The 13,410-nt window shown below is 45.5% G+C and overlaps 1 protein-coding gene across 6 annotated transcripts in view; it reads right to left on the bottom strand.

Annotated features, from left to right (window-relative positions):
* nbeal1 (neurobeachin-like 1) overlaps nucleotides 1-13,410 on the bottom strand; it is a 503,417-nt gene that overhangs the window by 178,421 nt on the left and 311,586 nt on the right. The gene's annotated exons all lie outside the window — the stretch shown is intronic.

Genomic DNA, 13,410 nt, shown 5'->3' with positions numbered 1-13,410 from the left:
TGCAGGAGGTAGTATGAGAGTTGGTAGAACAGGGAGTGTTGAGAGCAGCCACTTCCACTACCAATTCCCCGCTATGGCCGGATCATAACGTCTGACTATTGATTATACGACTCTAAATAAAGTAACCCCGAGAGATCATCCCATAGTAGCCAGACCGTCAACCATATTCAACGGCTTGAAACCCGAACACAGGATCTTCACGGTCCTAGATATAGCCAACAGGTTCTGGTCGATCTCCCTGGCATGCGAGTCCCAGGATACGTTAGCCTTTATAGTGGGGAACCGGCAATACACTTGGACAAGAGTCCCACAGGGATTCCACAATAATCCCAATATATTTCACCAGGTAATGAGTCAAGCACCTAAGGATGTAGATTTGACACAGTATGGAAGCATCCTGATGCAGTATGTGAACGATCCGATCGTGTCTGAAAGTCAAGAAGAGCATATGGGAGCACGGTTGTGCACCCTATAGGACTTGGAACAAGCTGGCTTTAAAGTGAACCCCAAGAAAGCTCAGGTAGGACTCACCCAGATGCAATATTTAGGACATGAAATAAGTCAAGGTTCCAAAGCCCTACCCAAGGACTGAAAGGCAGCCATAAGTGGCTTGCCAAAACCACTTACAGTGAGGGGGATGCAAAAGGTATTCGGACTGTTTAATTATTGCCGGAACTTTATACCCCATTTCACCGCTATTGCAGAACCCATCCAGAAGCTGGTGAAGGGAGTGAAGGCCTCCACGGATAAAATAGAATGGGAACCGGAACAAGATGCAGCATATACCGAACTAAAAACTGCTTTAGTATCAGCATCGGCCCTGGGACTCCCAAATATAACCCGACCTTTCCATGTACATTGCAACATAGAAGGCAACTTCTCTAATGCTGTGGTGGTACAAGAGCATGGGGGAAATATGCAACCAATAGCGTATTACTCCACGCAACAAACACCAGTGGTCAGTGGAATGGCCTGGTGTGTGGCTGCGTTAGACTGTGCAGCCTGGGCAGTCAGGGTCTGCGAACCAGTGGTAATGTCCAGACACACGCAACATACCCTAGTAGAGTTATTGAATACTGGTAAACTACGGTCCGTTTCAGGCAGCCGAAGAGCTGCGTGGGAAGCGGTCCTCATACCTAAGGACCGGTCAGTACAGATAGTGAGGGATGGCCGAGTGAATTAGACAGACGGTATTAAAAAGGGCCACATTACAACATAATTCTAAAAGGACAAAGGGACAAACCAAGCCTGAAGGCTCTGAGTCTCAATGCGAGGAGCATTCGTAATAAGATGGATGAATTGACTGCGCAGATAGCTGTTAACGAATATGATGTAATTGGGATTACGGAGACATGGCTCCAAGGTAACCAAGGCTGGGAACTCAACATCCAAGGGTATTCAATATTCAGGAAGGACAGACAGGAAAGAAAAGGAGGTGGGGTAGCATTACTGGTTAAAGAGGAGATTAACGCAATAGTAAGGAAGGACATTAGCGCGGATGATGTGGAATCTATATGGGTAGAGCTGCGAAACACCAAAGGGCAGAAAACGTTAGTGGGAGCTATGTACAGACCACCAAACAGTAGTAGGGAGGTTGGGGATGGCATCAGACAGGAAATTAGGGACGCTTGCAATAAGGGTACAGCAGTTATCATGGGTGACTTTAATCTGCATATTGATTGGGCTGACCAAACTGGTAGCAATACTATGGAGGAGGATTTCCTGGAGTGTATAAGGGATGGTTTTCTATCCCAATATGTCGAGGAATCAACTAGAGAACAGGCCAAGCTATACTGGGTCTTGTGTAACGAGAGAGGAGTAATTAGCAATTTGGTCGTGCGAGGCCCCTTGGGGAAGAATGACCATAATATGGTAAAATTCTTCATTAAGATGGAGAGTGACACAGTTAATTCAGAGACTAAGGTCCTGAACTTAAAGAAAGGAAACTTCGACGGTCTGAGACGTGAATTGGCTAGGATAAACTAGAGAATGATACTTAAAGGGTTGACGGTGGATAGGCAATGGCAAACATTTAAAGATCCCATGGATGAACTACAACAATTGTACATCCCTGTGTGGCCTAAGAATAAAAAAGGAAGGTGGCTCAACCATGGCTAACAAGGGAAATTAGTGAAAGTGTTAAATCCAAGAGGCATATAAATTGTCCAGAAAAAGCAGCAAACCTGAGGACTGGGAGGAATTTAGAATTCAGCAGAGGAGGACTAAGGGTTTAATTAGGAGGGGGAAAATGGAGTATGAGAGAAAGCTTGCAGAGAACATAAAAACTGACTGCAAAAGCTTCTATAGATATGTGAAGAGAAAAAGATTAGTGAAGACTAATGTCAGCCTCTTGCAGTCAGAATCATTGGAATTCATAATGGGGAACAAGGAAATGGCAGACCAATTGAACAAATACTTTGGTTCTGTCTTCACTAAGGAAGACACGAATAACCTCCCGAAAATACTAGGGGACCGAGGGTCTTGCAAGAAGGGGGAACTGAGCGAAATCCTTATTAGTCAGGAAATGATGTTAGGGAAATTGAAGGGACTGAAGGCCGATAAATCCCCAAGGTCTGATAGTCTGCATCCCAGAGTACTTAAGGAAGTGGCCCTAGAAATAGTGGATGCATTGGTAGTCATTTTAACACTGGTTCAGTTCCTATGGATTGGAGGGTAGTTAATGTAACCCCCACTTTTTAAAAAAGGAGAGAGAAAACGGGGAATTATAGACCGATTAGCCTGACATCGGTAGTGGGGAGAATGTTGGAATCAATTATTAAAGATGTAATAGCGGCGCATTTGGAAAGCAGTGACAGGATCGGTCCAAGTCAGCATGGATTTATGAAAGGGAAATCATGCTTAACAAATCTTCTAGAATTTTTTGAGGATGTAACTGGTAGAGTGGATAAGGGAGAACCAGTGGATGTGGTGTATTTGGATTTTCAAAAGGCTTTTGACAAGGTCCCACACAAGAGATTAGTGTGCAAAATTAAGGCACATAGTATTGGGGGTAATGTATTGACGTGGATAGAGAACTAGTTGGCAGAGAGGAAGCAAAGAGAGTCGGAATAAACGGGTCCTTTCAGAATGGCAGGCAGTGACTAATGGGGTGCCGCAAGGTTCAGTGCTGGGATCCCAGCTATTGACAATATACATTCATGATTTAGACGAAGGAATTGAATGTAATATCTCCAAGTTTGCAGATGACACTAAGCTGGGTGGCAGTGCGAGCTGCGAGGAGGCTACAGGGGGACTCGGACAGGTTAGGTGAATGGGCAAATGCATGGCAGATGCAGTATAATGTGGATAAATGTGAGGTTATCCACTTTGGTGGCAAAAACAGGAAGGCAGATTATTATCTGAATGGTGACAGATTAGTAAAAGGGGTATCATGGTACATCAGTCATTGAAGGTAAGCATGCAGGTACAGCAGGGAGTAAAGAAGGCAAATGGCATGCTGGCCTTCATAGCGAGAGGATTTGAGTATAGGAGCAGGGAGGTCTTACTGCAGTTGTACAGGGCCTTGGTGAGAACACACCTCGACTATTGTGTGCAGTTTTGGTCTCCTAATCGGAGGAAGGACATTCTTGCTATTGAGGGAGTGCAGCAAAGGTTCACGAGACTGATTGCCGGGATGGCAGGACTGACTTATGAAGAAAGACTGGATCGACTAGGCTTATATTCATTGGAATTTAGAAGAATGAGGGGGAATCTCATAGAAACATATAAAATTCTGACGGGTTTGGACAGGTTAGATGCAGGAAGAATGTTCCCGATGTTGGGGAAGTCCATAACCAGGGGTCACAGTCCAAGGATAAGGGGTAAGCCATTTAGGACCGAGATGAGGAGAAACTTCTTCACTCAGAATTGTGAACCTGTGGAATTCTCTACCACAGAAAGTTGTTGAGGCTAGTTCGTCAGATATATTCAAAAGGGAGTTAGGTGTAGCCCTTACGGCTAAAGGGATCAAGGGTATGGAGAGAAAGCAGAAATGGGGTACTGAAGCTGCATGATCAGCCATGATCATATTGAATGGTGGTGCAGGCTCGAAGGACCGAATGGCCTACTCCTGCATCTACTTTCTATGTTTCTATACTATCCGAGGGAGAGGCACATGAATGTCAACTGACAATAGATGACATAAAGGGAAACATGTTGGATGAACCCATGGAGAACCCGGACCAAACCTTATATGTAGATGGATCACGCAGGTATATAAATGGAGTACCCGATACAGATTGTGCTGCAATTAATCAAGACAGAAAAATTGCAGCAAAAAGAGAATTGGAGGGAAACTTATCAGCACAAGTTGCAGAATTGGTGGCCCTCACCGAGGCATTAAAATTAGTTAAGGGAAAAAGAGTTAATATATATATCGATAGCCGGTACACGTTTGGAGTAGTACATGACTGAATGACAGCATGGAGTAGGATCGGTTACGTAACCTCGGGAGGAGGACACATAAAACACGACATTATTGTTAGACGATTAGTAGAAGGTAACCAAGCACCTGCGGAAGCAGCAGTGATAAAGATAAAAGCCCACAGGAAGGTTGAAGATGCCCAGCAAAGAGGCAATAAGTTAGCAGATGAGGCTGCCAAAGAAGCTGCAGATATGGAACCAGTTACTATGATCGCAGCAGCCGCCATAGGACCTGGAGAAATAAATATACACAAACTACAGGAGGACACAGGCATAGAAGAACAAGAATTGTGGACTAGGAAATGAGCTGTAAAAGGAGGGGATGGAATATGGAGGAAGGATCGACAGGTGGTAGCGCCTAACTGTATTCATTCGGAACTGCTGAATGTATACCATATACCTGACCATGGAGGGCGGAATAGTATGAGTAGGGACTGGTGATGGAGCGGGTTAGGAAGAGACGTAGCCAAGCATTGCCAACGTTGCATAGTGTGTGGTCAATATAATCCAGGAAGATCAATAAGGGTCAAGATGGCACGCCAGCCATGACCCAAAGGCCCGTGGGAGAATTTACAGATCGACTTTACGGGACTATTACCCCAAAGCCGAGGAAAGATATATTGTCTGGTAGTGATAGATCAATTCACCCGATGGGTGGAGGCAGTCCCCACCCAAGATTGTAGCGCTAGAACCGTGGCCCAGATCTTCGCGTACGATATAATTCCCCGGTGGGGAGTTTCCCTTCAGATAGATTCTGATCAGGGTACACACTTCACGGGAAAGGTCATGAAGGAAGCCTGCCAATTGTTAGGGGTTCAGCAGCGAATCCACATCCCATAACACCCTCAGAGCTCGGGAATGGTAGAATGAATGAATCGTACGTTAAAAACATAGGCAAGGCCATTACAGAAACAGGACGGCGGTGAGTAGGTGTCCTCCCATCTATACTAATGCGCCTTCGGGCAATACCAAATCGGACAACTGGACTGACCTCGTACGAACTTGCGATTGAACGGGCCATGCGCCTACCAGAAGGCATATCTACCAGTAGTGAGGACTTGTGTCCAATAAGGGATCGCATTCTAAACTATGTGCGACTCTTAGGCGAGCAGTTATGAGACTTACGACTGGAGGTAGAGGAACAGCAGACTATTAAGGACCAGGAAGCTCAGAATAAGGGACCAGTAGGATCTGTACCGGCGGTGGGCGACGAGTGTTCGTTCAGGTAGGACCTGGGCGAGCGGGGTTCGCCCCCAGATGGACCGGACCGTATGAAGTAATCCTGACCAGTGATACATGCGCCTGTGTGGACATGAAGGGTAAGGGTAGATGGAAACACTGGACCCAATTAAAAAGGTATAAGGCCGAGGAGACAGTCGAAGTTAAATCAAACCGCAGGTAGACGACTAGTAGATGTCTTAACTATTTTGTTTCAGATGCACCCGCAGATATAATCATGGATGACAACAGGATATGGGTCTGCTGGATCACTGATCGTACCAGCAGGACCGGTTAGAAAGGGAAGAGTTAGGATAGGATAAGAAGAAATAATAACTCCTGGTGACGACCAGCGTATGCTTTAATCCACAGGCTAATTGATATAGCAATAACTCATTGGATGATTCTCACTCTCGCCAGTGGGGGTAGGTCCCTATATTATATTATCTGGAGGGGTGTGACCGTGATGGGCACCTATGCGTGAATGACGGGATTGAACTCCAAGTGCGATGAGTGGATGGCGCAAGCTTTGAAGATGGGACAGAGATCATGTTCCAACCACTGGCGGGGGCAGGGAATATTGGATTTAGGGTGGTACTAAAATGGAATTCCGCGGGATATGTCGATTGGTATTTCGATGGGGGCTATGCGCCCAAGCTCATCCGAAATAAGACGCTACGAGTAGATACGGTGACCCTTAAATGTCTAGTCTTGGCGCCTCGATGGCAACTCCGGGATGTGTATGTTGATAGCGGTGTATGTGTGTGGAGTACAGAATGATTGTAATGAATGCTATTGATATACGTGGTGTTGCTTTACGTGGATTCAAAAAGCAGAGATCGTGCAGAACTAATAAAGCAAATATGCATAACCAATAAAGTACATATATAAGTGAGTCCAACAGACAGTTAGATACATTTCTGAATAAAAAGAGGGACAAGGCGAGAAGATGGATTTGAGCTCAACCTAAAGGCCATATATATCCTTTTCCTGTTCCTAAAATGTTTTGTTTTTAAATCCACATTCACTTATACATTCCCATGTGTGATCTCTCAACATACTTTCTACGTTTTTCCTGTTGGTATTAAACTTGACTGGTCGATAGATTTCAGGTATGTCTCCAGAGTTCTTTTAAATACCTGTAGTAGAGTTCTGTTTTCCATATTCTAATCGAGAATCTCCCCAGAATATAGTAAATTTAAAAAAAATTAAGCTTTCCTAATTTTGATGTTCACATCCTCTTAAAGTGCTTCAGTATTGCTGCACTGGTTTGTGGCAGAGGAGCAGTGAGAGATCGTGGTAGATGTGCGACAGATAAGGGTACAGGGCCCAGAAGAGCCGAGGGCCCAGGGACAGCACGTGCCGGCCCACACTGCGATATGTGTGCGCACTAGGTCCGTGCAGCAGAGTAGGTCTCCAGTCGTCCTGGTTAACCCTGGCCACTGGATAAAGGCCTAGCTCTGTCAAGCCCATATGGTGGCTGATGTGCAACGGTCACCACACGTTAAAAAAATCCACGCACAGGCATCTTTCACCCCTTCAACTGGAGTTCAGAACTGGAACATCGGGTCCTTCATTGAAACATCTGCCAAATCATGTGGAAACAAGTCATCCTCGTTCAAGAGACCGCCTATGATGATGATGTCAGCAAAGAAATGGAAAATACCGAATAAAGAGAGGATGTGGACCAGCCCTACCAGCTCCTCTGCCTTGTCCTGAAGTAACAGGAGCAGCCTAGGGAGGCCTGGTGATGAAACGAACCAGGAAAGTGGGGTATTTTGAAGTATCCCACAGAATTGTTAAAATTGCCCTCAATGTTAGGGGGATAACTTTACCTAAGCGATGTGATCGCCACACCACGGGATTAAGGGAAAACTTGTTGGAGAAACAAGTACAAGGATTCCAAGGACGGTTAAACAGGAAAAGTAGGGGCGTACTAGAGATGGCAGGAGTAGGGTATGCACCAGGGGTGGCAACCATCAACACATCTGACATAGTCAGTATAGACCAAGAGGTCCAAGACTTAGCCCAACGCTTAAGAACCCTCTTACTAAGGGGAACCGGTCTGACTTCTCAGTTGTCAGAAACAGGGGACAAGGTCGCCAGACAAATGCTGCAAGTCGAGATCATCCTAGAGCCCCATGCCCAGACTATCAATAAGATTAGTGCGCAACTACATGTCTGAGCCCAAGAAATGCATAAAGAACTCATATGTGTAATGTATGGCACGTAGTTACTAGGGAATATCCGCTACAATGTAAATCAGATGAAACAAGGAAAAGTACCCAATTGGATAAGTAATGAGCAGTTGATTAAATGGACAGGACCCTCTGCGATGTTCGCAACACAAGTGTTCTTGTCCCCAAGTAATTGTATTATCAGAGAAGTGAAATTGATAGGTATAGTCCTAGCTACCCCACAGATAGAGGGCGCGGAGTCCGAACCTCTGTGGGCAGTACAGAATATAGGCGAGATACCAGGTCAATCCCAAGTTTTATTCCACGATATGCCCCCATATGCGGTGAAACTAAGTGGACCATTCCAAGGGGTGCACTTCGACGGCTGCACGCAATATTTGGATGTGATAGTGTGTACACACCCCATAGAAGGAGGGCAACGATAGCGTGCAGGTTCACTCAGACGGTTAGTTGCACGGTGGAAATCGGCCCCCTTAGTCAGGGAGGGACTGAGGTGGCAGCCAAGGATGATGGGATGTACTGCATATCTACCAAGGAAAATGAGTACAAGCATGGTAATGTCATATGTGCGATCCCACAAACTAATTTCTGTTTTACGCCTAACGCTGTGGTCAAGATAGGCCATCGATACCTATTTCCACGGAGAGAGGAATGCATCGAGACTATCACTTTAAACAACCTGAGATGGGATGAATGTGAATATCCATCCGTGGATTTCTATAGCCTCTCACGTATTGGTGGTCATACAGTTAGGGCTAGCTGTCGGATGGGGAAATTGGGTTATGCATGGCATGCAGAAAGAGACAAGAGAGAGGGAAAGCAAAAGCTTTAATTATGGAACAGCGAAAGTTGTTAGCCGAGTACCGTGAAATACTTTGAGATTTAGGTCACGTCCCGAGTCCCTCAAACCGCGCGGCTGATCACCACAGAATGGAGCAGGGGACACAGAATGAAGTAGAATTATGTTGGTAATCTTGGGCTGGGTAACCAAGTACCAAACATGGGGATTGAAGTGGAGATTTCGAGCTCTGCTATAATTAAAGGGATAAGAATGGTCTCAGAACTAAAAAGAGCTGAGAAGGCTTTTGTAGTGGTCAGCTTTCTAAGTTGCTTAAAGGGCAGAAGCGATAACGCTGAGAATAACATGTCAAAATGTTTAATTGTTGCAAGCTGTGTAACCTGAGGACAATTACAAATAGCCAAACTGTTGAACCACAAGAGGCCCTGAGAGGCAGTTAAACAGAGCAAGGGGTCAGAGGTAACACGTTGGAGAAACTCCATCTGGTGTGAGACATAGGCGAATGATTGACTAAATTCCTTTCGCGTCACACAATCAGCAATTGTGCACGCGGACTTTGGGCCAATTAAACGGCATAGGAGGGCTGTGCATGAGGCTGACATGCATCATTAGTGCATAAAAGATTGCTTGGAACTTTGTATCATCGGAGAAGCTTGGCTACCGACAAACGAGCAGGCGGGCTCCCCACCGGTGCAAAATAAAGATTATTTGAATCTTCGAACCTAGACCTGATGTTGAGTGCTTATGTTAAATACACCACTACAACTTTGGAAGATGAAAGTTAGGGCATCTGCAGTGTTGTCAGCTACTTCCTTTAAAAACGTGGGATGGAAACCTGGTCTGGTCGGGTCTTAGGGCATTGTCACTTTTTAGTGACATTATTTTCTTCATACTGTTATTTTACTATGTTAATGTTGCTAAGATCCCATCCCTGATTCAATACTAGTTTCCTTAGGATGCCCAGCATCATGTCCTCTTCCTCTACTGTAAATACTGACACAAAGTAATTACTTAACATACCTGTCAATTCCTTATTTTCATTGACAATATCATTATGAATTTTCATGGGGCCCACATTCCTCCTAACTACCCTCTTTTTCCTAATATAATTATAACTTTCTGGTGTTCATTTTGATATCCCTTGCAAGCTTCTTTTCATACTCCCTTTTTGTATCTCTTTCTTTTAGTTTTATGATGTCCCTTACCTCTTTAGATGTCCATGGCTGTTTTTTTGGCAAGTAGAGCCCTTGCCCCTTTGGGTATAAACTGGTTCTGCATCACATTAAATTATTATTATTTTTTTTTTTTAAAAACAGCTTCGACTGATCTTGTCGGTTTACCCATTAACAGATTTGCCAAGTTTATTCTGGGCAGTCTCTGCCTCATTGCACTGAAGTCAGCCTTACCTAAATCTAGAATCTTAGTAGCTGTTTTCCTTTCAAACACTAGGTTGAACTTGTGATTATGATCGCTATTAGATAAATGTTCACACACCATATTAGACTGTTAACCAAATCTGGCTCATTACATAATTGAAAATGGGCTGCCCTCCTGTTGATTCTTGGACATATTGTTGCAGTAAACTAGCCTGAACACTCAAGAAATTCACTACCTTTCTGACATGAGCTAGTTTGCTAAATCCCAATCTATATGAAAGTTAAAATCCCCCATTAAAACCATTCTGCATGCTTGTCTAATCTTTGCATTTATACATTCTACCATTTCATAGCTACTACCAGGCTATGCACAACTCCTAATTTAGTCTTAATTCCTTTTCTATCTCATAATTCTACCCATAAAGTTTCCACTGCCTGCTTACCTCTCATTATATCCTCTCCCATCATAGAAGTGATTTCATCCTTAATAACTTGTGCTACTCCTTCCCACTACCAATATTCCTATATTTCCTGCAGATCTTATAATTTGGAATACTTACTTCCGAGTCCTGACCGTCTTGCAGCCATGTCTCAGTAAGGGCTACCATGTCATACCCTCCAAGTTGAATTTGTGCCTGCAATTCAGTCAATTTATTCCTTATACTCAATGTTTGTATGAAGAACACTTATTTGGGCCACCTACCCGAACCTGTCCTTCTGCTCGAATGTTTTACTCATACATTTCTTATTTCTCCCTCCTGATTTAATTACTTTACATCTTTTAGTTTTCCCTTTACCTGTAGTGCCTTAAGCACAATTTCCGACTGCTCTCTTCCCTTTTGTTTGTTTTAGAACTATTATTTATACTACCTTTTCCTCCCATTTACTAATTTCAAGTCCTTGTGACTGCCCTATTTGCCCTTTCCAGGTCCCAGCCCAGTTCAGGTGGAGCCTGTCCCAACAGTACAGTTCCTTCCTGTCCCAATACTGGTGCCAGTATCACATACAATGGAACCCCTCTTTCCCACACCACTCCTTCAGCCACATGTTTACCTCCCTAATCTACTTATCACTACGCCAATTTGCATGTGACTCGGGTAATAATTTAGAGGTTATAACCCTTGGCGTCCTGTTCTTTAATTTATCTCCTAGCTCCTGGTATTCACTGAACCGGTCCTCTTGCTTACTCTTTCCTATGTTGTTGGTCCCAACACGGACCACAACGAATGGATCCACTTCCTCCAATATTCTTTCAAGCTGGTTTGAGATGTTTCTCACCCTGGCACCAGGTAGGCAACATACCGTGTGGGACTCTTTATTCTGATTACAAAGGATGCTATTTGTCCCCCTAATTATTGAATCCCTCACAACTACCACATTACGCTTCCCCTCCTCCCCCCCACTTTGGATAGCCTCCTGCTCCAAGGTGCCATGGTCCGCATTCTGGCGTCCTTCCGATAGTCTTTATCCTTATCCTCAAAGATAGAAAGTACATTGTGCCTGTTGGATAGGATTGTTTTTTGCGGATCCTTGTTCTCTATCTCATCTGGGTTCCTCTTACGATGTACACTATCAGTCATACCAACCCCATTCGGATCCTGCACCTCTCAGAGCGGTGACTAAGGTCTGGAGCAAAATGTCCAGATACTCCTCCCCCTCCCACTCCCTTAATTTCTGGATGTCTCCAACTTGCATTTCAGCTCAATGACTCTGAGCTGGAGAGATTAGAGGCAGAGACATCTACTGCAGACCAATGTTCCTGCTAATTTTTTTGGGTGCGTGGCTCCTTTAAGAGTCTGCACGTCCCAATCAAATTACCGCGCATGTGCGCTTTTTGCCATTTGAACGTTATTGAGCGGCTTAAATGGGAGCTGCAGATCTATTTTAAATACTTACTGCCTCAAGCTTACACAAATCACTACAAGTATTGGAGGCAAAAAGCAGCACCTCCTTCCCCCACATGCACTGAATTCCCACCCTCACCAAATTTCCAACTTTTACACTCTGTTTACGATGAACTCCATTTATGACAACTCTGTGCGAACACTCTGAACAGTATGGGCCCAAGTTTCGAGCCGCGCCTAGAATGGCGCAGTCCCGACCTGAACGCCCGTTTTTCGCGCCACAAAGTACGCCGAAAAAAACCCCTCCAATTTCTCCACCTCCCTGCAGGTCTTCGGCCCTCAGCGCGGCGCAGCACGAGCTGTAGGGGGCGGAGCCAGGTCCCTGCGCTGAAAACAGTGTCGGGACCTCTGCACATGCGCTACAGTGGGCACGCAAGTGCAGTAGCTCCAGGCGGCCAAAACTGTGTGGGAGGGGCCCAAAGCACGCAGCCCCTAGCCCTGGCCGAATGGCTTCACTGGGGCTGCGTGAATAAGGCTGCCTCCCACGCCCAGCTCCTGCTACCTCCCGACCCGACTCGACTCCCGCTTCCCGCCCCCCGCCCCCGGACCGGACCCGACTCCCGCTCTCTCCTCTCCTCCCACCCCCCGGACTGGATCCGACCTGACCTCCCTCCCCCCCCGACCTGACCTCCCTCTCCCTCCCTCCCCCCGACCCGAACCGAACCGACCTCCCTCCCACCATCCCCCCGACCCGACCCAACGCCACCTACCTGCAAATCTGGTGCTGGGGACGGGCCCTGCCCCTGCCCGAAGTCTCGGGCCCGGCCCGTTCAGCCTCCCTCCCCCTTCTCCTTCCCCCCGCCCCCCCCCCCAATCTCCTTCCCCCCCCACCCTTCATTTTCCTTTCCCCCCCCCCCCCATCATCCCCTCCCCCCATCATCCCCTCTCCTCCCTCTGCTCCCCCATCCCCTCGCTGTCAGAAACACAGACACTGACAGACAGAGAGATAGAGACACTGACAGAGACACACTGGGGGGGGGGGGGGGCATCCCAGCATGCTGTTGGAGGGCTCCCGGTGCTGCAGTCGGTAAGTAGAAAATGTTTTATTTATTGATTTAAAAAAAAAAAATTTTTCTTATTGATTTAAAAAAGAAAATTCTTATTGATTTTTTTTGATTGATTTATTGGTTGATTTATTGATCTATTTATCATTTATTATTGATGATAGCTCTTTATTTGTAAAACTGAAGTGTTTAATGTTTGTAAACTTCCCTTTAAAACCCCCCCCACCATTCCCTACGCCTGATTTGTAACCTACGCCTGATTTTCTAAAGTGTAGACAAGGTTTTTTCGAGCGTACAAAAATCTTCACTTACTCCATTCTAAGTTAGTTTGGAGTAAGTTTTCACTGACGAAACTTTGAAAACAGGCATAAGTGGCCGGACACGCCCCCTTTTGAAAAAAAAATTCTGTTCCAAAGTGAAACTGTTCTAACTGACTAGAACTGGAGCAAACTAAATGACGAGAATTCCGATTTCTAAGATACTCCGTTC

Source organism: Pristiophorus japonicus, chromosome 3 (assembly GCF_044704955.1).
Source record: "Pristiophorus japonicus isolate sPriJap1 chromosome 3, sPriJap1.hap1, whole genome shotgun sequence".
Lineage (NCBI taxonomy): Eukaryota > Metazoa > Chordata > Chondrichthyes > Pristiophoridae > Pristiophorus > Pristiophorus japonicus.
The sequence above is the reverse complement of the archived record's forward strand: the minus strand, read 5'-3'. Positions and strand labels throughout refer to the sequence as shown.